Below are 23809 nucleotides of genomic sequence, written 5' to 3' on the forward strand. Positions count from 1 at the left end.
CATCCATTTTGAATTTATTTTTGTGTATGGTGTAAGAAAGTGACCCAGTTTCATTCTTCATCATGTCGCTGTCCAGTTCTCCCAGCACCATTTGCTAAACAGACTGTATTTTTCATTGAATACTCTTTCCTGCTTTGTTGAAGATTAGTTAGCCATATTGGATGAAGGGTTATTATCCAAAACCTATACAAACTTAACACCCAAAAGACAAATGATACAGTGAAGACATGGGGAAACGACATGAATAGCCCATTTTTCCAAAGATGACGTCCAGATGGCTAACAAACACATGAAAAGATGCTCAACATCACTCATCAAATACAAATCAAAACCACGAGATACCACCTCACACCTATCAGAATGGCTAAAATTAACAACTCAGGAAACAAAAGATGTTGGCGAGGTTGTGGAGAAAGAGGATCTTTTTTGCACTGTTGGTGGGAATGCAAACTGGTGCAGCCGTTCTGGAAAACAGGATGGAGTTTCCTCAAAAAATTTAAAATTGAACTACCCTACAACCCAGTAATTGCACTACTATGTATCTATTCAAAGGATACAAAAGTGCTAATTCGAAGGGGTACATGCACCCCAATGTTTATAGCAGCACTATTGACAATAATCAAAGTATGGGAAGAGCCAAAATGTCCATTGACTGATAAAAGGATAAAGAGGATGTGGTATGTATACACACACACACACACACACACACACACACACACACACACACACACACTAGAATACTACTTGGTGATGAAAAAGAATGAAATCTTGCCATTTGCAAAAACATGGAGGGAACTAGAGGGAATATTCACTAGAAGTGAAATAGAGAAAGACAGATGTCCTATGATTTCACTCATATGTGGCATTTGAGAAACTCAACAGATGAACATAGGGGAAGGGAAGGAAAAATAAGATAAAAACAGAGAGGGAGGCAAAACGTAAGAGACTCTTAACTAAAGAGAACAAACTCAAGGTTTTCGCAGTGGTGGGAATTAAGGATAGCACTTTCCGGGATGAGCACTGGGTGTTTTATTTAAGAGGTGAATCACTGGGTTCTACTCCTGAAACCAAGACTACATTGTATGTTAACTAACTTGAATATTAAATAAATAGATAGATAGATAGATAGATAGATAGATAGATAGATAGCATGTAGTAGAATCCAATTTGCAGAACTTTAATAAAGTAAGCACAAGGGTGAAACCAGCAAACAACTTAAGAAACAGAATATTGTCAGTACTGCAGAAACTCTTCATGCACCTTTCTAGCTAACTTCAACTACCACCCTGACTTCTAAAAAGAGAGATTGGTTTTACCCATTTTTCTACTCATATACACAAAAAACACAGGGTGTACTCCTTTTTGGGGTTGTTGTCAACATTAGCTGTGTGAGATTATTCTACGCTATTAAAGTTTTCACATGTTCAACTCTAGTAGTTTTCCAAGGTGGTTTTATGAAAATATATGTATCCAAGCAATGTATCCAAGTTCTAGTTATTCCACACAATTGGTTTTTTATATTTCATCATTTATGAAATCTGACAGGTATATAGTGATACCTACTTATGACTTAATTTATACTTCTTTAGCGACTGTAATTGTTGTTAGTGATTTGGATGTTCTCACAAGTGTTGTAAGTTAAAAATGTGTCCGTGTTTTAGTGAATTTCCCAGTTTCCTACTGATTCATAAGAATTGTAAATAGATACATACATACATTATATATATATAAACATGTGTATTCAGATAGGAGTCTATTGTGTCTTTCAAAGGATATAGGTTACAAGTGTTCATGTAAGTGGGGTGTTTAAGGATTTTTTGGGTCCTGTTTAAGAAATCTTTGCCTGCTCTAGGGTCACAAAATTTTTATCCTATGGTTTGCTCTAAAACTGCATTGTTTGATTTTTGAAGTTAGATTTACAATCTCTACAAAGTTTATATACCTACCTATATACCATGTGAGTTAGGCTATTCAATTGATTCAGCATCATTTATTGAGAAGTACATCTTTTCCCCATGATACTGCACTGTCATGTCTGTGACAAACCTGGTAAGGGTAAATGTATAGATCTATTTTTGGACTTTCCCTTATGCTCTACTGGTCAGTTTGTGTATCCTCGCACAAATGCCATATTTTCTTAAATACTGTCGATTTTTAATAGGTCTTAATATATGGTAATGTAAGTTCTTCAGTTTTAGTTATTCAAAATTGCCTTAGCAATTCTAGGCTTTTGTATTTACCATATGAATTTTAGGATCTGTGTGCTAAATTTTGCAAAACAAAAAACAAAAAACAAAAAACAAACAAAAAAACCTTTTCATTTTGATTGCATTGGATGAATTTATCAATTTGGGAAATTAGCACCATATAATATTATTTCTTCCAACCCATGAACATGATTTCTCCCTCATTTACTTAGGTCTTTAATTCAATATTTGTGTTTTTCAGTATAAAGTTCTGACAGTTACTTTGTTAGATACATTCTTAAGTATTTGATGCTTTTTGGTACTTATAGTCATTTTAAAATGTGAGTTTGTTACTGCCTCCCCCCCAAAAGTTCAATCATCACATGTTTATGTTCAGGCTACAACTAATTCCTTAAAATAGACTCAAGATCCAAGATGAAGTCAAGTGAATGTACAATGAACCACATATTGACCAATACAAATATGTATGAAAAAGTGTAACAGATAAAGTAGTAATAACTGCATCCCACGAACAGAACAGAGAAGTCAGACTAGTGCTTTGGCAAAAGGACACCCCTTCTAGTGTTAAACCATGTTAGGTAATAATTTGATATTTTGGATAAGTTAAGTAATTAGCTCATTTAAAGTAAGATTATTAAATTCTGAATTCCTACACATGGGGAACTATTTGTGAAACTTTATAGGATAAACAATTCAAAATTACCAGGGCCACAATTCAGAGTCGTACTTAATTCTTAACTGTAACTATACTTTGCAATTTTTTAGTAACTAATGGCAGAAACACTCTTAATTCTTTTTCTAGGGATATGATAAGCTGGCTATTTGTAGAAACCCAGCCAAAAGAGAACAACCTCATTTATTAATGTTGAAAAAAAAAGAGTATCTTTTTTTAAAGATATCATTTATTGTTAAAATATCATTTATTATTAAGATATCATTTATAGCAATATAAACATGGATCCTATAAGGTAAACAACACTAGTTTAGACTATTCATCTGGGGATATTTGCTGATTCTCACTGGTTTTTAAGCCTGTCCTTCTATGCAAATGGACAGGCAAAAATAAAATTGGCTAGAAGATCAGATTAGAGAACACCAGATAAAGCTAGTATCCATGAATGATGAGTGAATAGGTATGCACACTGGGGGGAAAAATGAAAAATATGCCTTAAGAGGAAGACATTAGGAATAATTGTCAGTCTTGGCCTTGAGTCTTGGTGAAATTGAAAAAAGAAAGAAAACATTCTACCCAGGGAACTTCTAAAACCAGCCAATACTCATATCTGTTTAAGCCAAAAACTCAGTTTCAAGTGGTCTTGAAAAAATAGTCTTCCCCTAGGCAGTTGGAAGAGAGAAACACAAATATACTCCTTGTAAGCTTTAAAAATTTTCTCTAGTTAAACTCTGAAGAAGTCAAAGCTTATTGCCCATAGTCACAAACATACATAGAAATAAACCACCATGAACAAGACATTGAGTTAGATTTGAAGAGATGATTCATATTGGCATTGTCATACATAACATATAAAATATTTCAATATGCTGAAAGAAATCAAAGTATTATAAGTAGTATAAATGAAAAGTAGTATTCAAAATGACAGGAAGAAATGAAAAATATAAGAAGTAAGTTAGAAATTCAACAGATTGGGGGTGCCTGGGTGGCTCAGTACGTTAAGCATCCGACTTCTGCTCAGGTCATGGTGTCATGGGTCATGAGTCTGAGCCCTGTGATAGGCTCTGAGCTGACAGTGTGGAGCCTGGAGCCTGCTTTAGATCTGTGTCTCCCTCTCTCTCTATCTCTCCCCAACTTGCACTCTGTCTTTCTCTCTCTCTCAAAAATAAACAAACATTTTTAAAAAAGAAATTAAACAGATTGGTCAGATGGATTAGACAAAAATGAAGACAGAATTAGTAAATAGAAGATATGGCTGAAAATATTGCCCACAATAAGACAGAAAAGTAGAGGTGAACGTGAGAAAAAGAAAAGAGACACCAGAGGGTACAGTCAAGTTGCATGTTCTGATAAGAGGGATCATGCAAGAGAAAAGTAGTAACTAATAATAACTGAGACATTTAAACAATTTATAAACATTACCAATCCTTCAGAATTGATGACAAATCTCTAGTAAGAAAAGACAATAGATTGAGACACATCGCACTAACAAAAGAAAAGAGATTTTTAAAAAAGAAAAATCAGACTAGAAAGTCTTGATATTTAGGTAGACAGCTGAAAGCATAACATCAATTGAGAAAACAAACATAGTAGAATAATAAATTCAAAGTGCTGAGAGAAAATAGAAAGGAACACAGACTGCATGCCCCATATAACCATGTATTAAAAATTAAGGTGAAATCAAGCTGTTTTTTGTAAAAACATGTATGAGAAGTTTTGCCACATACAGAAACATTAAAAATATCTAGAAGATTAACCTCAGATAAAAACAGGAACTAAAATAAAAATTGATATTACTAAGAAATAGAGTGAACATTTTTCTCTAAAAGCCTAAGAAAATTTCAATACTCAGATGATACAAGTTTACCATATAATTCATTCTATGAATTCATTATATATGAATTATATTCAATTTATTATTGTCATTCATTCCAGTTCATGCTTCCTAATCCTAAACAAGGCTAAAGATGTTTAAATTAATGGAGACGTGACACCACCAAGATAGAGATATACATTATTATAGACCTCACTAGCCCTCACAAGAACAGCTAGCAATTATTCCAGAACAAGACACCGCTAAGAGGATATCAGAATACAAAGGTGAAATTGTAGCACCCTACTCCACCACAGAGACTAAGATAGGGATGAGATAAGGATAAAAGGATAAGAGAAGCTGCTACAAATTGGCCCACACTGGCCCTCCCCCAGGCCAGCATAGCATCACCAGAAGAGGTCTCTCCTGAATCTCCAGTTCCACTAGTGGTAAAGGAGACCCTGGGGAGAACAAACAATGCCCTCACCCTTTCCCATTGTGGGTCACTTTGTGGGAGCTTCTACTAAGATGCTTGCACCATGGAAACTGCAGGGGAATCTGCAGGGTTCAACCACTGAGAATCTGACCATAATGGAGAAGTGGGGGAGGAGCTTGCAACAAGCAGCACATGGATCCTGGCAAACAGGAGTTCATACCAGCATTATTACCCAAGTAGTAACCCCAACCAGTGGTCTTGCTTACCTGCAGAACAAGTCAGGGCACACTCTGACCAAGGAACTCTACGGGAAGCCGATCTGCTTGATTCAGATTCTCCAACAAGAGTTTTACCACCCCTATAACTCGGTTTGCCCATGCTCAGGCAAGAAGTTGAATCACAGCCTGTCCTGCTGATGAGACTGTTTTCTCATCCCATCTGACCAGAAGGGCTGGTGAAAACTCCTGGAAGCTGTGCAGCCTGTGATACTCCAGGTGAGGGACAGGTGGACAGAGGTAATCACCTTCAAGCAAAGCCAGTAATGCGCCCGGAGCCTTTCTGTGCTATGTTCAGGCAGGGGATTAATTCCTAAGCAAGGCTACTACTAGAAAGCCTGTTCAAGAAATTAGGAATAGCCTAGAGTAGACCTTTCCCTTCTCACTCAGATAAGGGAATAGAGACATAGCCCCACATGCTGTAGAGAGTGTCTTCTGTCTCCATCTGACCACAAGACCTAGAGATAACTCCTGGAAGCTGGCTGGCCCAGTGGCATGTGAGCCAACAGGCAACAAGTCAGCTGATACTTGTAGAGCAAAGCCATGGCCCTGGTTGCTCAAGGAACTTAGGGTTCAGTTTCACCTGAATTAAGACAAAAATGAGCTGTCTGGCTTTAGAGTTGCTTTTCATACTGAGCCTGGGTAGGGAACCTAAATCATAGCCCAGTTCTTCACTGAGTACAGCCTTCAGTCTGTCCTACTAAGGAACCTAACTAGAGCACACAGGAAGCTACATAACCCATTTGACATCCCTGTTTACAGTGGCACTTGAACAGAGAGAACAGCCCAAGGCTTTTATCATCTACAGAGCAAAATTAGTGACCTCACTTGAAATGCAGGGCATGCTCTGGCTTGATTTGAGTTCCCAAACAGGCTGTATAGATATCTCTGTGGAGACTAGTGTTGTTATATTCCATGTGCCCCAGATGTTATGATAGTCCTTCAGCCTTACTTGGGTAGGGAACCAAGCAAGCTGCCCTATCCAACTGTTCTCTGGCACATCCCCACATCCCCATCCTCAGAGCTTAGTTTATTGCCCAAAAATTAGACAATAGAAAGCCCCGCCTTACCAACAGAAATATCCCAAAACCCAAACTGGGTTAACTGTTGAAAAGCTATCTCTGCTAAAGCAAACCTGTGAAATCTGGAAGAGCCAAATGTTCAAATGTGCAGATACCAATATAAAGAATCAGGTAAAAAAAAAAAAAATCAGGTAAATATGACACCATCAAGGAGACTAATAAAGTTCCAATAACTAATCCTAACAAAATGTAAATCTACGAATCAAAGAATTCAGAATAATTCTCTTAAGGAAGTTTAGTGTACTACAAGAAAACATAAGTAACTCATAAAATTAGGAAAGCAGTGCATGAACAAAACTATCTATAAGGAAATAGCAACCGTCAAAAAAAAAAAAAACAAAAAAAACCAAGAAACAAACCCTAGAGTTGAAAAATGTAATAACTAAGAATTCAACAGAGAGTTTCAAAAATAGACATTTCATGCAGAATAAACAATCAGTAAGCTGGAGGATCAAACATTGGAAATTACCTTGCCAGAGTTACAAAAAAATAAAATAAAACAAAAAGAGAGAAGAAAGGCTACAGGAATTATTGTACACAATTAAAAACAAAAAACAAAAAGCAAAACACAGTACCCACATTATGAGAATTCCAGAAGAAGAAAAGAACAGAAATTATATTTAACACAATAATGGCTGAAAATTTCTTGAATCTAAGGAGAGAAACGAACATTCAGGTCCATGAGGCCCAAAGGACCCCAAATACATTGAACCCAAATAAGGTTACATGAAACACATGATAATTAAATTGTCAAAAGTCAAAGACAAAGAATTTTAAGAGCAGCAAAAGAGTAAAGTCGTGGATAAGGAAATCCCATAAGACTATTGACAGATTTCTCATCAGAAACTTTGAGCATAGGAGAGAACTGGGCAACATATTGAAAATAATGATCATAACTGTCAACCAAGAATTCTATATGCAGTGAAACTGTCCTTCAGAAACGGAGGGATTTAGACTTTCTAGAACAAACAAAAATTAAGGAAGTTCATTATTACCAGACCTGACTAATGAGAATTCGATGAATGAAAGTAAAAGAATGCTAATTAACATGATAAAAACATAAAACAGTAGATTAGATTTCACTAGCAATGGTAAATATGTAGTCATAGATTCTGCAATATAGTGACAGTGGTGCATGATCCACTTAGAATTCTAGTTTGAAAGTTTTAAAAAATGAATGTAGTGGGGCACCTGAATGGCTCAGCCTGTCAAGTGACTTATTTGTGCTTTCAGCCCAGGGCATGGTCTCATGGTTTGTGGCTTTGAGCCCTGTATCAGGCTCCACATGGACAGCGTGAAGCCTGTTCAGGATTCTCTCTCTTCCTCTTTCTCTCTACCCCTACCACTGCTCACTCTGTCTCTCTCTCTCAGGATAAATAAACTTAAAAACTTTTTTAATGAATGTAGTAAAAATAACCGTAACTACAATAATCTATCGTTAGTTACACAATATATAAAACAAATTGTAACAGCATTAACTTTAAATGTGAGGTGGAGAAATGTAAGTATAAAGTTTACAAATTTTACTGAAATTGCCAGTTTAAAATACAGTGTTTTATGTTTAAAATATTCTACATAAGTCTCATATAAGAAGGAAAATCCTGTAGTAATTTCATAAAATAAAACACTAAAGAAGTAAAAGCATAATGATAGCAAAAGATATCAAAACACAAAAAAGGCAGAGTAAGAAACAAGAAAAAACAGATCTATAAAACAACCAGAAAACAATTAACAAAATGGCAATAGTAAGTCCTTAGCTATCAATAATTACTTTAAACATAAACAAATTAAATTATCTAATTAAAAGAGAATGACTGAATGGATTAAAAAAAAAATAAGGTCCAACAATACGCTGCCTATACCAGAGATTCACTTTGTTACTTTTTTTTTTTTTATTTTTGAGAAACCAAGAGAGACAGAGTACATGCCGGGAAGGAGCAGAGAGAGAGAGAGAGAGAGAGAGAGAGAGAGAGAGAGAGAAAGAGACAGAAAGAGACAGAATCCGAAGCAGGCTCCTGGCCTCCAGGCTCTGAGCTGTTAGCACAGAGCCCAATGCGGGGCTCGAACCCGTGAACCGTGAGATCATAACCTGAGCTGAAGTCGTTCCCCTAACCAACTGACCCACCCAGGTGCCCCCCAGAGATTCACTTTCTCCCTAAAGACACAGATAGACTGAAGGTGAAGGAATAGAAGAAGACATTTCAAGCAAATGTTAACCAAAAAAGAGCAAGAACACTTCTATCAAACAAAATAGACCTTAAATTAAAAATGACAAAAAGAGAAAAAGAAGGTCATCATATAAGGTCAATGCATTAAAATATTACAATTGAAATATTTATGCACTCAACATTGGAGCATCTAAATATATAAAGCAAAAACTAACAGAGCTATAATAGGAGAAATAAACTAATACAATCGGGGACTTTAATACACTCCCCTTAACAACGGGTAGATAGTCCAGACAGAATCAGTAAGAAAATGGCTTTGAACACTACCGACCAAATCAGACATAAAGAGAACATTATATCCAACAATACATTATTCTCAACTACGCATGGACTATTTTCTAGAATAGACCATATGTTAGACCACAAAATAAGTCTTGGAAAACTCAACATGACCAAAATCTTACCAAGTATCTTCTCTGACCACAAATGAATGAAACTAGAAATCACTAACAGGAGGAAAACTGAAAATTTTATAAACACATTGAAATTAAATAGCACTCTCCTGAACAATAAATGGATCAAAGAAAAGTAAGGGGGAAATAAAGTTTTTTGACACAAATGAAGATGGAAACACAACACACCAGAACTTGTGACATTCAGCAAAAGAAACCCTAGGAGGCGAGTTCATAGCAATAAACACCTGTATTAAGATGTAAAAAAAAGCTCCCAAATAAACACTCGAACTACACACCTTAAGGAATTAGAGCAAGAAGGACAAACTGAGCCCAAAGTTAGCCAAAGAAAGAGAATAATAAGCATTAGAGCAGAAATTAATGAAATAGAGAACAGGAAAAGAACATAGAAAAGATTAACCAAACTAAAAGTAGGTTCTTTGAAAAGATAAACAAATGGGCAAATCCTTAGCTACACTAACCCAAGGGAAAGAGAAAGAACTTAAATCTAGACATCCTAGAAGAAATGGAAAAATTCTTACATGCAACTTAACCAAGACTGAAACAGGAAGAAATAGAAAATCTGAATTAATGAATTACTACAAAGGAGATTGAATCAGTAATAATAGAAAAAAAAAATCTCCCAACAAAGAAAAGCCTGATTAGATGGCTTCACTAATGATTTTTGCCAAACATTTAAAATAGAATTAATACCAATTGTCCTTAAATTCTTGCAAAACAAATTTGAAAAAGAACACTCGCAAACTCGTTTTACTAGTCCAACATTATCTTGATACTAAAACCAGGAAAGGACACTACTAGAAAACTAAAAGCCAATATACTTAATGAATATAAATGCAAAAACTCTCAATAGAATACTAGCAAACTGAATTTAGCAGCACATTAAAAGGATCCTACACTATGATCAAGTAGGATTTATCCCAAGTATGCAAGGGTAGTTCAACATATGCAAATCAATGTGATATAGCACATTAATGGAATGAAAGAAAAGAATCAAAATCATCTCAATAAAGACAGAAAAAGCATTTGACAAAATCAAACATGTTGGATTTTAATCAACATAAATGTTGATTAAAACATTCAAAGAATCAGACATCGAATGAACATATCTCCATAATTTAAAGGCCAAATATGACAAGCTCACAACTCACATCATTAACAAATAACATATAGTATATTTATCATAATTACAATTTTATATTATGTATTATGTAATTATAATGACAATTTTATATTATGTATAATACAATGACATAATGACAATTGCAATTTAAAATAGGATACAAATAAAACCACAAATATTCTTTAAAATTAAGATTTGATGGGGTGGGGCGCCTGGATGGCTTAGTCAGTTGGGTGTTCGAATTTGGCTTATATCATAATTCTCAAGGTTGGTGGGTTCCAACTCTAGGTCAGGCTCTGTACTGGCAGCTCAGAGTCTGGAACCTGTTTTGGATTCTCTGTCTCCTTCTCTCTCTCTCTGCCCCCTCCCTGTTCATGCTGTCTCTCTCAATAAATAAATAAATAAATAAATAAATAAATAAATAAATAAAAATAAAAATTCTAAAGTAAAATTCAAATTGAGTAGAAGTATAGGTAACTGGAATCTATTAGATAATCGACATAATAAGAGAAATAAAACTAATAGTTGTGGAAACAAAAAGTCGAGAAATAAAAATTAATCTAAAAATATTTTAAAGTAATAAAATTTATACGAAATTTGGACAGAAGATGGATAAAAAATTTAATCCAAATATAAATAATTCAAAATCACTGAATGTGAAGGAATAAGACTTTGAAAGTATGAGATAAAATATTAAGATAAAAATCTGTAGATATCAAGAAAATTAGAAAAGCTATAAAATATAGTAAAATCAGCAAAGACAAATCACTTAAAGGAAACAGACTGGGATAATAGAATAGACCGAAACAGTATCAAGACACAGAATCATATAACATATCCCTCATAAGACAGGGGCTGGGAGAGAAGCAAAATCAGCAGAACTAAAAGCAAGTTGATCAAATGCTCAGAATTTTCTCCTTTGGGAAAAAGATTGGGTTCCTGGTCCCTAATGGTTAAAGGTACTCTGGTCAGAGAGAGAAGAATTTTAACTTCTTTGTCTTTGACCTTTACCAAGTTGTTGATGCAAGGGTCGGCTGCCTTTATAGCAGTTGTCACGTGAGGGCTGAGTCCCTTCAGCAGGCCCCAAACATAAAAACGTCAGCTCAGTAGCATTGTTGTATGATACACAACAGTACATACATGCTACACAGCACACTTAAGGAAGGAACACGTATATTTCAAAAAGAAATGTGAAGCAGTAAATCAGGATCTTGTAATCGAGTTTCTAAACTCTAATTGCTATTCTATTTAGACAGGGAGGAAGTAGTTATGAATCTTTTTTTTTCTATCGATTAAAACCTTTCAAGACAGAAACTTCCATATATCACAGCATCCAGTTCTCTGTACTTGAGCCATTAAGTTTCTTTATCTGTATCCTTTAGCCTGGTTAGAGTTGGCTTTTAGAGACCTTTTTTAGTGAAGGAGAAATGAGCTTCCCTACCACAAATACTACTGTCTCAATAACAGTACATGGAATTAGTCGCAAAAGCAAAGAAGGTCTTGCTGCTGCATATTTTACAGAGATAACTAGTTGATCAGGAGAACATGAAATATTTCCAAAACTTCCTTTTTGGCCCAGCTTTTTGTACCCTTAGGTCTTCTTCTGTTGTTAAGAGTAGATTATATGCCAACAATATATTATTAAGAAAATCAAAGAAGGAACAAAAACACATTCTCCAGAATCTTTGTGATTTTGTCAGCCACCTCCTGCTGCTGCCATATACGCCCCCTGCCTTCTACTGGTTTTCTCATAACTCTCCAGGTCATCTTCCAAAGGGCCTAAAGGAGGGAGGGCAGCCAAGGGACAAGGGAGTTTATAGGGGCAAAAAATGAACATAATAAAAGTAGGCCAAGTAACAGTGGTACGTCCAAAGGTTATTGTGAATAGAATTTTGAGACATGGTAGCATTGAGACATGGAAGCATTTTTCAGTCTCCTTCTCAATCAAGTAAACTATAAGGTTATATAGAAATTGCAGTCAAAATATTGTTAGCCTAGCAGTTCGGTGAATTCAGGGAAAAAAAATGACAACTAACACGAAGTTCAATTTAAAGAATAACAACTCTGGGCCATGAGTTATCCATTTGTTTAGATAAAACCCTAGAAATAAATAAATAAATAAATAAATAAATAAATAAATAAAATCCTAGATTTGTCAACTTTTCCTTTAGATAGGTGTAGTCTTGACAATGGTCAAGGTGGAATCACATAAAAGCTTACTAAGTTTTGTTTTAGAGTATATTAGGTTTATGATATAAAACAAGCTTTCAAGTTGGTGTCACTAGAGGAAATACTTTTTTATAATACATTTTCCATATAAAGAAAGGAAATATTGATATATGATGTATGTTTAAGGCATACAACATGACTTATATATGTGTATGTTACAAAATGGATTACCACACTAAATTCAGTTAACATGACCTCTTCATAGAACTTAAAAAAACTTAATATAGGATTAAGTGTTCACTTATTTAATAATAAGATCAATCTTTACATAAAAGTTTGAAAACCAGAGGCCCACAAACCCAAACCCTGTGAACACATGTTTTACTGGGCCAGTGCTAGGTCTTTGTTGTTGTTAAAATTGTGTCAATGTCTTAAAATTGGGTAATTATAATGAAATGAAGATACCTCTTCTGAAAATTTCAAATGTCCATAAGTAGTTTTACTACATTCTTATGCAACAGTTATCTGGAGCTAAATACTAGCTGCCCTTACAAGTAGGGCCCTGATCCCCATTCCTCCCTATTACTCTATTTGCATAGTCTTCTCATTTCCTTATCTATCTGGCTCTGATGCCTTTTGAGTTGGGTGATCTTTATTGTAAATGCTCTAAGATATTCCAAAGAAAATAAGTGTCAAAAAAGACACGAATCTTTTAGCTTTCCTAACTGTACTTATCTGGTCACCTGATATTACTTCATGGATTGCCATTATTTATGGAAAAACTCTTCAAGTTTATAATAAATAATTCAATTGGCAAGAAACCATAATTGGTATCTCCTTTTCCTTTGCCTATAGATAAATAGAATACTTAAGTTCTAAAAGTTATTCTCGAAAATCTTAGGTAAGCTAGGGTGATTTGGTGTTAGGGACAAGAAGCTGGTCCCTGACCCTCAGAGCTATATTAATTCTTAGAGAATTCTTATGGGATGAGCTTTTAAGGTATGACTTTGATTATTCTTAGCATTCCTCAAGGTTGTCACTTAGAACATGGACTCCAAATATGTACTGCATAAAAATGTGTAGGATGATCGTATATCGTAGTTTCCCCAACACAGTTCCAGATCATGCATGTTTTCCAAATATAACTGCCCAACACAGTTCCAGGTCATGCAGAGCCTCCTTTAACACTCCAAAGTGTACTGGTATAGATAATATATAGTCATCTTATGCACTATTCAATATAATTTCACTTAATGTAAGACTTTGAATCGTATCTACATCTTAGTCCTAGGACTGAATTTAGCTCATATGTTCCATCCCTCCTTTTGTCTTTTCCCCTCTCTTTTTCTCCCTCTCCACTTCTATGTGTTAGCCTACACTATATTTTCAAGTTTGAATGCCTTTAAACAGCCATGTATTTTTCAATTTGCCACTGGCCTCACTACTCCATCTAATACTAAAAACGGCTGCTTCACTTTACTGCAGAGCGTTGGAGTCAGATGCCCTGATCTTATGGATCTTATGACTCATTAATAACAGGATATAAAATGCAATACTTTCTAAGTCTATTTGACTAACTATATAAATCTTTTGTCCAGAAGTAATTCATAGGAATTCCTTACAATGCATTTTAGGAAGTCCTATCAATTTGCATTAATTTACTGGTTCTTTAATCAAAGCAAATATTAATTTCTACTTTGAGCCAGATAGTGAGCTAAAGATGCATTACCTCTATTCTATTTCTTAGTGCTACCATAATTTTGTATGTTCTTTGTAAAGAGAAATGACACATCTATATCCACTTAGCTTACTATTTGACAATCTACCTTGACAAGACTTTACTTTTCCAGTAAATTCTTTCCCAGGAAGGTAAAGTTGCAAATAAACCTATCATTTAGGAAGGCCTTGAAAATTTATTTATCCAATAAACATTCTACTCAACTTGCTTTCATCACATAAACTGCTCCTTCTCACAACAGTGAATAGCTCAATTGGACTCATCAAGAAAATGGCTACCCTTTAAGTCATGCCTACTATTATAACATGAACTTTACCAAATCCGAGTCAGTAATGCCTACACTGAAAGACTTGCCTTAAATACAAATCTTATAAACAGCCTGCCTTTGACTTCGCCTTTCAAAGAGGTACTAATATTGTGAAGGTAGGGTCTTCCTTTACTGCAGAGTAAGCAACAAATTTAGTTTTCCTTGATGAACAGTTTTGGTGGCTTCTTTGGAGAGGCCAGCAAGCAGCAAGAAGTAAGCATAACTGAGTAGGGAAACAGTGTTCACTTAAACAATGGTTATGTAAACAGGGCTTCAATGGTCGTTTGTCATACCAAAATGTATCTGTTTGTTAGTCTCTTGCTATCTCAATTACAATTCAGACCTACACTATAATAGAAAGAGTATGATACTAGAAATTAGATGCAAGTTAAAATACCTGCCTCTTCATTACCAAGTTGTTCCATATTGGGCAGTTCACTTAATTTTTCCAATCCTCAAATGACAATGACTGGTGTAAAATAGTATCAATAGTATGTTTTTCACAGGGTCATTGTTTCCTATGTGGTAACCTACATGAACATGATTCATACATATTTAATTGACAAAATTAGTAGTTGTTATCAGAATTGATTTATGTTATGCCGTGTTAGTTTCTGGAACTGCAATTTATGTGGAATCTCTTTATGTACATAATTTCTCTCTCTTTTACTGAATCTCAAAGAGGAAGAAGAGAGGAAAATGGACGTATTTGAGATTATGAGTCCATGCTATCAGCAGCCTGCGGTGAGGAATCCTGGTAGAAACCCCACATGTGAAGGTGAGATATAGTCAAAGGGAGCATTGTGTCAAACCAATACGCGATAAGATCCAAAGACAGACTAATGCTTGGACCCATTTTCCATTTAGTTTCAGGTATACAACTTGACATAAATTTAATTCCAGGGGGGTAGGACAAAAATCACCCAACTGTTTATCCTCCATTCTTCAGTCTATATTGAATGAATAGTAAATATTCATCCAAATATGTATTTGTATGGTCTGCTTCTCCCTTATTCTCAAAATGTTTAACTTGGGATATCACTACATCTTGATACTCTTTCTCCTCACTTGTTTCTTTCTTTGCCTCCTGCCTGGGTAGATATCCCAGACTGTTTTCTGTCTGGTCTGTTTTGCCAACAGGCAGGCTTTCAGGGCACCCGGATGGCTCAGTACAAAGAGCATGGGACTATTGATCTCGGGGTTGTAGGCTTGAGCCCCAGGCTGGGTACAGGGATTACCCAAATAAACAAACAAAACTAGGCAGTCTTTCTAATAGCCACACATTGCTTTCACTATATAATCCAGCTAGGGGAGAGATTGAGATCAAAAAATGAGAAGAGGGACAAACTGAAGAAGAACAAATGCCTGCTCGTTATCCCTACTTCCCAATCCCACCCCAAGTAATCAGTAGTTGTGCTATTACCACTTTAATTTTTCTCTTTGCTTTCACAGATAAAGACAACTGAATTCCACATTTAATGTCGATTATGCAATGAAGGGTTTATCTAGGAGAATCATTGTTCTTTTCATTTTACTTTATTTTATTTGAGAGAGACAGAGACAGTGTGACTGGGGGAGGGGCAGAGAGAGAGAGAGAAAGAGAATCCCAAGCAGGCTCCACGCTGCCAGCACAGAGCTCTCCGTGGGGCTTGAACTCACGAAACCATGAGATCATGACCTGAGACAAAAGCCAGAGTCAGATGCTTAGCCGACTGACCCACTCAGGTGTCCCTACAAGAATCATTGTTTAAAGGCAAAAGAGAAAGATCTGTGAGTGTGCAGAGTTTGGGAAGTAAACAAAAATTTGGCAAATATTGTCACACATAGAGAGCTCTTTAACTCCATGCATCATATTCTGATCTTGCTTTGGCACGTCTGCTCTTAAGGTTTGCTCTTAGATTTAGAACCTGATACACTATTCATTAGAAGGATCCAGAACCCTGGTTCAAATACTCCTATTATTGACACTCTCATGTAGATGCCAAGTCAGAGAATTAGCTTTTCTTCGCCCTCTTGCTCTTACCTTCCCTTACCCCTTTATCAGAAATTTAGCTGAGTTCTCACCTCAAAGTGAGAGCTTTGTGGAACAGGGCCAACCTGGGGCACAAAGCTTGAAAAAGGTGCCACCCTTGATGACTCCCCAAATTCCTTCGATCGTACTTTGCACAGCTTGCTCTAACACCTTTCTACCCATTTTAACATCAGTTATGCCAAACATATCAATTTATAAAAAATCATTGAAAAAGGCTGTCATTTTTGGAAAATGTGTTCAATAAAAGATTTCAGTGAAAATCAATATTCAGGATCCCAGGCTCTTAGGGAAACTAATTAAAATGTTTTGCCCTTTTCAACTAGCTGCTGAATCATTTTATTGATACAGAACTTTTATCTTCATTTCAAAGTAAACATTTTGAAATACCTTTGTTTCCAGCTAACCATAAAATACTCCATTTTTTCTCACGAAGAATTGGAGTTCATATACGCATTTTTATAAATCAGCTAGATTTTGTAACTATTTTTAGATAATTGGTTATTTATTGTTAAATTTACCATTTCAAATTGAATAACATTGTTTCTTTTAATTATTTTACATTTTATGGTTTTTTCCTGTTCTTGGACTTTAAAAGCAGGGGAAGTATTTTCAAAGCAAATGTGTTAAAGAGAACTGTATGGTATAATCCAAAATATTAAAAGTAATTTTAAAAAGTAGCATACAAACAAGGCAAATATTCATATGCAAATATAGAAAGCATGGTCAAATATGGCACAATCATTAAGGAAGGCCATGTATAACCAACATTTCAAAAAGACTGTAGCAGCCTTTTGGATTACTCCCTATCCTATTCCATATACATATCTTTAGGTTTGTCATTACATTTAAATTTATATTATGCATATATATATATATATATATATATATATATATATATATATATCACTACTGGAATGACATCTATGACTACATATTTCAGATTGCACATGTTAATCTATTAAGTCTACAGATATGGGACGAAAGGAAATAATCACAGGCATGTATGAATTTAAGTTCAATAGCAAGAGAAATTGAATTCTGATATAATATTTGAGATTTAAGTTCCTTAATTTAAGCAACGATTAAGGAAAACTCTGCAGTTACAAAGAAAAAAATGTATTTAACTCTCTTTTTGATAGGATTGGTACAAATAATTACTAATAAAAATTTATCACCTTCCCAAAAGTGACATCTTTACATCTATTTTTTTAAAGTAGCATTTAACACAATCATGTAAAGAGAATAATGACACTATGTTAAAGTAAGCTAATGAATAGATCCCTGACTGGATTGTAGGTCGCAAGAGGTTAAGGACCATATCAGTCTGATTTATGCATTCTCCTAAAAAGATAGCACAGTGTCCAGCTGAGAGCACCTGATTATATGTGTTGAATAAAGGAAGAAGTGAGGCAGTGATTGTAGTACAAGGGTAGTTCCCAACCACCCCAAAGTTGAACCAATTCCTAATAGTCCTGCAAAGCACTCTGAACTTTGGGTCCTACAATTTCTGCAATTGCAGTAAAATTCACATAATATAAATTTAACCATTTACCGTTTTAAAGTATACGATTCAATGACATTTTAGAACATTCACCATGTTGTGCAATCATCACCCTACTGTCTAGCTTCAAAACTTTCATCACTCCAAAAGGAAACCCATTTAGCAGTCACTTCCCATTCTCCTCTTGCCTTTACCCATGCCAACAACTACTCTGCATTCTTTTTCTATGAATTTACATATTCTGGGGGCTTCATATAAATGGAATCATAATTTGTGGCTTTTTGTATCTGGTTCTAGGCTCCTGAAATAGCAAAGTCTGAAAAAAAAAGACTTTCTTTTCCCTTCTTTGGTCTATAAAACCCTATAAAAGACACTGGGTATGGTCAGCAACTCCCTTATTCACAAATATTTACCTTAGGATAGCAACTACACCATGATATTCAAAACAATGATTAAAAGTGAGTAGAAAGCCTGTGCTGAGTTCATAAGATCAATACCAAGGGGAAACATATAAGCACTGATTCTTTTATTTTGCATATTATCTTTACATGTATTTCTTGAGATCATCCATTCATTTATCCTTTCATGAAATGTATTTATTTATTCATCCATTCAGCAAACAATATTAATTATTTATCAACCACTGTAATAAGTGCTAAGAATTCCAAGATGGAACAAGTTCATATCTTATTCTCAAAGAGCTTACAATTTGAAAGGAAATTGGTGGACTTGCCCACAGGACCATTTTAACATATAATTTTATAACCAATTATCTGAGACTTACCAGCAGCACATTTGTACACTTTGGGAAAGGACAGTCTAGGTAGAAAAACATGTTCAAAGACAGAAATGAACAAGAACTTGCCCATTTGAGGTAAGACCAGTGTTACTCTTTCAGTTTGTTTTGTCACTTGGTTGTAATTTTCACAAGAAGGTTCATGCCTATTGTTTGTTGTTGTTGTTGCTGTTGTTGTTGTTTTTACCTACCACCCTATACCCAACACTTTGTTCAATGCCAAAGTGAGCATTTTATTTCTTGATTCACTCATTAGTAAAGCATCTTCTACTTCCTGTTCCCAGTCTGAGTTGATAACTATATTATATTGCAGTAACGAGAAATATCTGTACCTGAGTGATTTTACCCCACCAACCACCAATAGATAGGTGTCTCAGCTTTGAGAAATTCTCTTTGATTTTTCCTCTTATTTGCTTCTAGTAGGGAGTTATAGTGGGAAAAGTCTATCATTGATAGTTCTAATTCTTTGGCCCTGTTAGCCCTCAAGTGTAGGTGTTGGTAACTGGGTATCTACAGACTTAACCCCAAACAATTCCTTGTCCAAATGTGAGTAAAGCAATTATTACATTAGGAAACCCAGTCTCACCAGAACAGGGCCTGCCCTAAGTCTGGTATCTGTTGTCACAGGCATGAACTACTTGGCACATACATACCCAGTGACTTGAAGTCTCCTAAACCCAGTAGTATTTTGTGGTCAGTCAATAGAATTACACAACCAGTTCTTTAAATATAGCCTAAGAACACTTGGGGAGCCCTAAGACTTTTTGAGATTCATAAAATCATTAATGTATTATCTGCCTTTTGCACTCTATCTCACGAGTCTGTGATGGACTTTAAGAGGCAACTGGACCTGTGATGACCTCATTGTTCTGACATTTTTATCCTGACGGACAATGAAATATGAACTTGTATATTTCTGTGTTGTAAAACTCTGTTTTAATTTGCAACATAGTAAATATCAATAGACAGTACCAGTAGACAATATCAATAAATATCAACCCACACAAACATAGCGTTATGGTGTTTTAGACCCCAAAAGTTTGAGATCTGCTGCATTAGACTGTTTTCTTGGTTTTGTGATTGAACGACTTAGAATATCTTCAACCACAATTCATCTAGCCAGGCCCATGAGTTCCTGTCTAGCCTTTTCTAGCCATTCTTCTTTACACGGATTCAAACAGTATCATTTTCTCAGATGTCAAAAAGCAACAGTTGAACTGTTTCAAATAGTAGACAATGCCTGGGACACTTGGTTTATCAACTGTCCAAACCATGATCACCTAGACAACTCTACATATGGTATCAACTTGAATCCCTGTATTAGCAAGGTATGTAGTGCAGAACCTGTCAGGGTGGTGCTTAGGTCAATGTTTTTAAGGAAGGAAGAGAGGAAGCATGTCTGGATCAAGCCTAGGTTTTCATTCCTCTTAGAAATGAAATTAATTTTTTTTCTTCAACCTGTGAGATGGGTTTTTCAGATGCAGAGACTGGTGTAGTGGCCATAAGAATGTCTCTTTCAGGTCTCCAAGTGCAGGGAACATAATTGACCAGTAGCTCTAGCTGTTATTCTTTCAAAAATCCATCACTAAGTTCATGCTGAGGCCACATTTCCCAGTGGCTTCTCCCAGCCAATTAATGAGCACAGCAGGGATACCAAGGCATGCTCTATCCTGGCAGATGTTAGACAACTGTGACGGCCAGCTCAGACTCCAAGAACACTCCCACCCTCAGCTCACACACATTCCCAAAGACCTTGACGAGTTGCTCTCGGAACTATACTGTACTTAACCTGCCTTTCTTCCTTGTCCTACCCCCTTATCCCTCCTTCCTTCACCCAGAATCAAACCTATATTGTAATCTGATGGTTTTTTTTTTCCAGTTTCTTCTGGCTCCCCCTTCCATTCTCTCTCACATGTGTTTCTAGTGATACATGTGCTACATTTTTAATCCCATCTTGGTGTTTATTTTCCCTAGGGTTTGTTCCACTTCATTCAGATCCCAGACTCTTACCCATTAGACCCTTCTCAGTATCCTCTGATTTCTAAAACTGACTTACCTTTGTGTACCTTATAATTGTTCACACTTACTGTGATATTACTAAACGTTCAAAACAAAGCTAATTAAAAAAAATATTTTAATGTTTATTATTTTTGAGACACACACACACACACACACACACACACACACACACACACAGAGCAATCAGGGAAAAGACAGAGAGAGAGGGAGACACAGAATCCGAAGCAGGCTCCAGGTCCTGAGCTGTCAGCACAGAGCCAGACCCAGGGCTAAAACTCACAAACCCTGAGATCATGACCTGAGCTGTAGTCTGCCACCCAAATGACTGAGCCACCCAGGCACCCCAAAACAAAGCTAATTTTTAAAGGTGAAGCTTAATTTTTAAAGCTCACTACCTTTCGTTCTTCTTATCTCACACAAAATAATTTCTCTTAACCACATTCCCAAGACTGCCAACTTTAAAAATTCTTTTGCTAATTCCTTGGAAACCTACAGGATTTTTCTTTATAGGACTGTTTATAGCTTTTATCAGAGACAGACAATCCAAGATACTCCCTTAGCCACTGATGGCAATGACATAAAGCGTATCTCCGGTTCAGACAGTTTACACCAAAAAATGCAAATAATAATAATAATAATAAATTAAAAAATGGTATGTGTGTGTGTGTATCTGAAATACCATCTTTATAGTTGTGCTCCTTTCAAAATAAGTCATTGCATGTTGAATATTTATTTATTTTAATTGGCTTTAACTTTTTCTTCTTCAGATGTATTTTGAGGAAGTAAGGAGCTGCATGGCTAAGAAGAAAGGTAATAAATGTTCTTATGTTTTGGATCTTTGTATTGCTCTAAATTACTTTCTGTCATTTAATTATAATTTTTTTTATTTTTACGTTTATTTATTTTTGAGAAACAGAGTGAGACAAAGCGTGAGCGGGGGAGGGGCAGAGAGAGAAGGAGACACAGAATCTGAAGCAGGTTCCAGGCTCTGAGCAAGAGGTCAGCACAGAGCCTGATGCGGGGCTCGAACCCACAAACTGAGATCATACCTGAGCCGAAGTCAGACGCTCAACTGACTGAGCCACCCAGGCGCCCCTTGTCGTTTAATTATAAAATTGACATTCACCGGACTTCAAAATCCTAAACTAATTGACAAACTCAGTGCTACCTATTTGCAGATATATTTAAGCCAAAAATCTATATATCTACATATCTACATATCCACAAATCCACATAGATATATAGATATATAGAAATAGATATAGATATAGATATAGATATAGATATAGATATAGATATAGATATAGATATAGATATAGATATAGATAGATAATAGATATAGATAGATATGAGAGGAAGACAAAAAGTGAAAGAACCTCATTAAAATTAGGAAGGAAGTCTGATACAAGATTTCCAAATGACAACTTGAATAATGTCTATAAGGGACTTTGTGTTCCCTCCCCAGCAATACTAGCATTTATTCAGACCCCTATTCCTTCATTTTATTTGCAAAGTCCATTGGAGTGAAGAGACTGGGCATTGCAGCCTATCATTTCTAAACAGACTTGATTTAAAAGTTTTCTGGGTCACATATGCTCCCTCAGGTTCCTACTGCAGTATGATATTAACCATGTGGGATATTTGTAAAAGGCATCAGCAAATACTTTCTTTTTTAAATGAAAGGGATCCCAAAGTAGGTCACTCATTAAAACCTCTTCAATAGAGAAATGATCCAAAAAGGGACTGGAGCTAAGAAACTGCTGAAAAGAATTGCACTGATTCACATATGTGAGAAACACACATTTAAATATTCCATTGCCTTCTTCGCATTTTGTATTTTGTCTGTCAACTCAACATAGCCACCATGTTTTACTGTTCCTTCTCTTTTTAATCATTTTTATTCCAAATCTAAATGTCACTCTCTCTGTTATACATGCAAATTGACAATATATTAAGAGTTTAATAGTGTTGCTGATTTTAACTAACATAAAACCCCTGCAATAGAAAAATTACCTGTTTTATTTAGCGGCAATAATGGTGTTTGAAATCCAATATTGCCCTTATCCAACTAAGTGTCCAGGGCAAATACTGTAGGCTTATTTGCTCTATATATTTTGCTAAACATGATTGAGAAGACAAAAAGCAACTAAATCACTTTCCTACACTTTCCCTCTTTTTTGTCATGTTTCTCATGAGATGGCTATTAGGGGTACTATGATCTAAATGAAACAGCTAGGAATGCTAAAGGCAATGCATCTCTATCATACCTATGCCTGAAGGAGACAAAATAGCCAACCAACCAACAGACCCTGCTTCTACTCAGCCTTCAAGCAGCAGTCCAATGTCATGCTCTCTGTAGGATTCTCCTCAATAACCTTGAACCACATGAGTTATCTTTTCCTCTCGTCTTCCACAGTACTTCATTTAAATTTCTCTTAAGACACTTCCTTGTTAGACTGTAACTTTCTTGTTTCTACATCTGTTTTCTTGGCTCGACTACTGGGCACTGGGCCACTTAAATGAGGTCTTAATCACCTTTGCCGTTTTCACAACACCCAGCTTGTACTGAGGTAACAGGATGAAACACTGCTCTAATTTGCCAAAGACAGAAGTTTCCTGGGATGCATGGCTTTTAGTCCCAAGCCATTGGGGTAGATGGTCATCCTAGTTAAGCATTTGCTACATGCAAAATACTTGAATAATCACAATTCCTCTATGTCTCAAAGTTCATTCTTCATCAACTAATTCACCAGATGAGTGTTCTAGGTACTTGGTTGGTGAGTATACAAAGCAGACAAGGATCCTACTCTCACATTGCCTTCATTCTAGGGTGAGGTTGGAGATAATTATTTTTGCTTCCCTTTTGCAAACAGGAACAATTTTATTAGGGAGGGGAAATAACTGCTGAAATTCCTGTAGTAAGCAAGTGGCACAACCATATCTCCTTGATGTCCAAGGAAGGTTTTTTTTTTTTTTCCCTCCTGAATTAACCTACTT

At 35.7% G+C, this 23809-nt stretch overlaps 1 long non-coding RNA gene across 1 annotated transcript in view; it reads right to left on the reverse strand.

Annotated features, from left to right (window-relative positions):
* Positions 1-23809, reverse strand: part of LOC123383212 — a 109536-nt gene that overhangs the window by 47046 nt on the left and 38681 nt on the right. The gene's annotated exons all lie outside the window — the stretch shown is intronic.

The sequence above is a fragment of the Felis catus genome, chromosome F2 (genome assembly GCF_018350175.1).
Source record: "Felis catus isolate Fca126 chromosome F2, F.catus_Fca126_mat1.0, whole genome shotgun sequence".
NCBI classification, from domain to species: Eukaryota; Metazoa; Chordata; class Mammalia; order Carnivora; family Felidae; genus Felis; species Felis catus.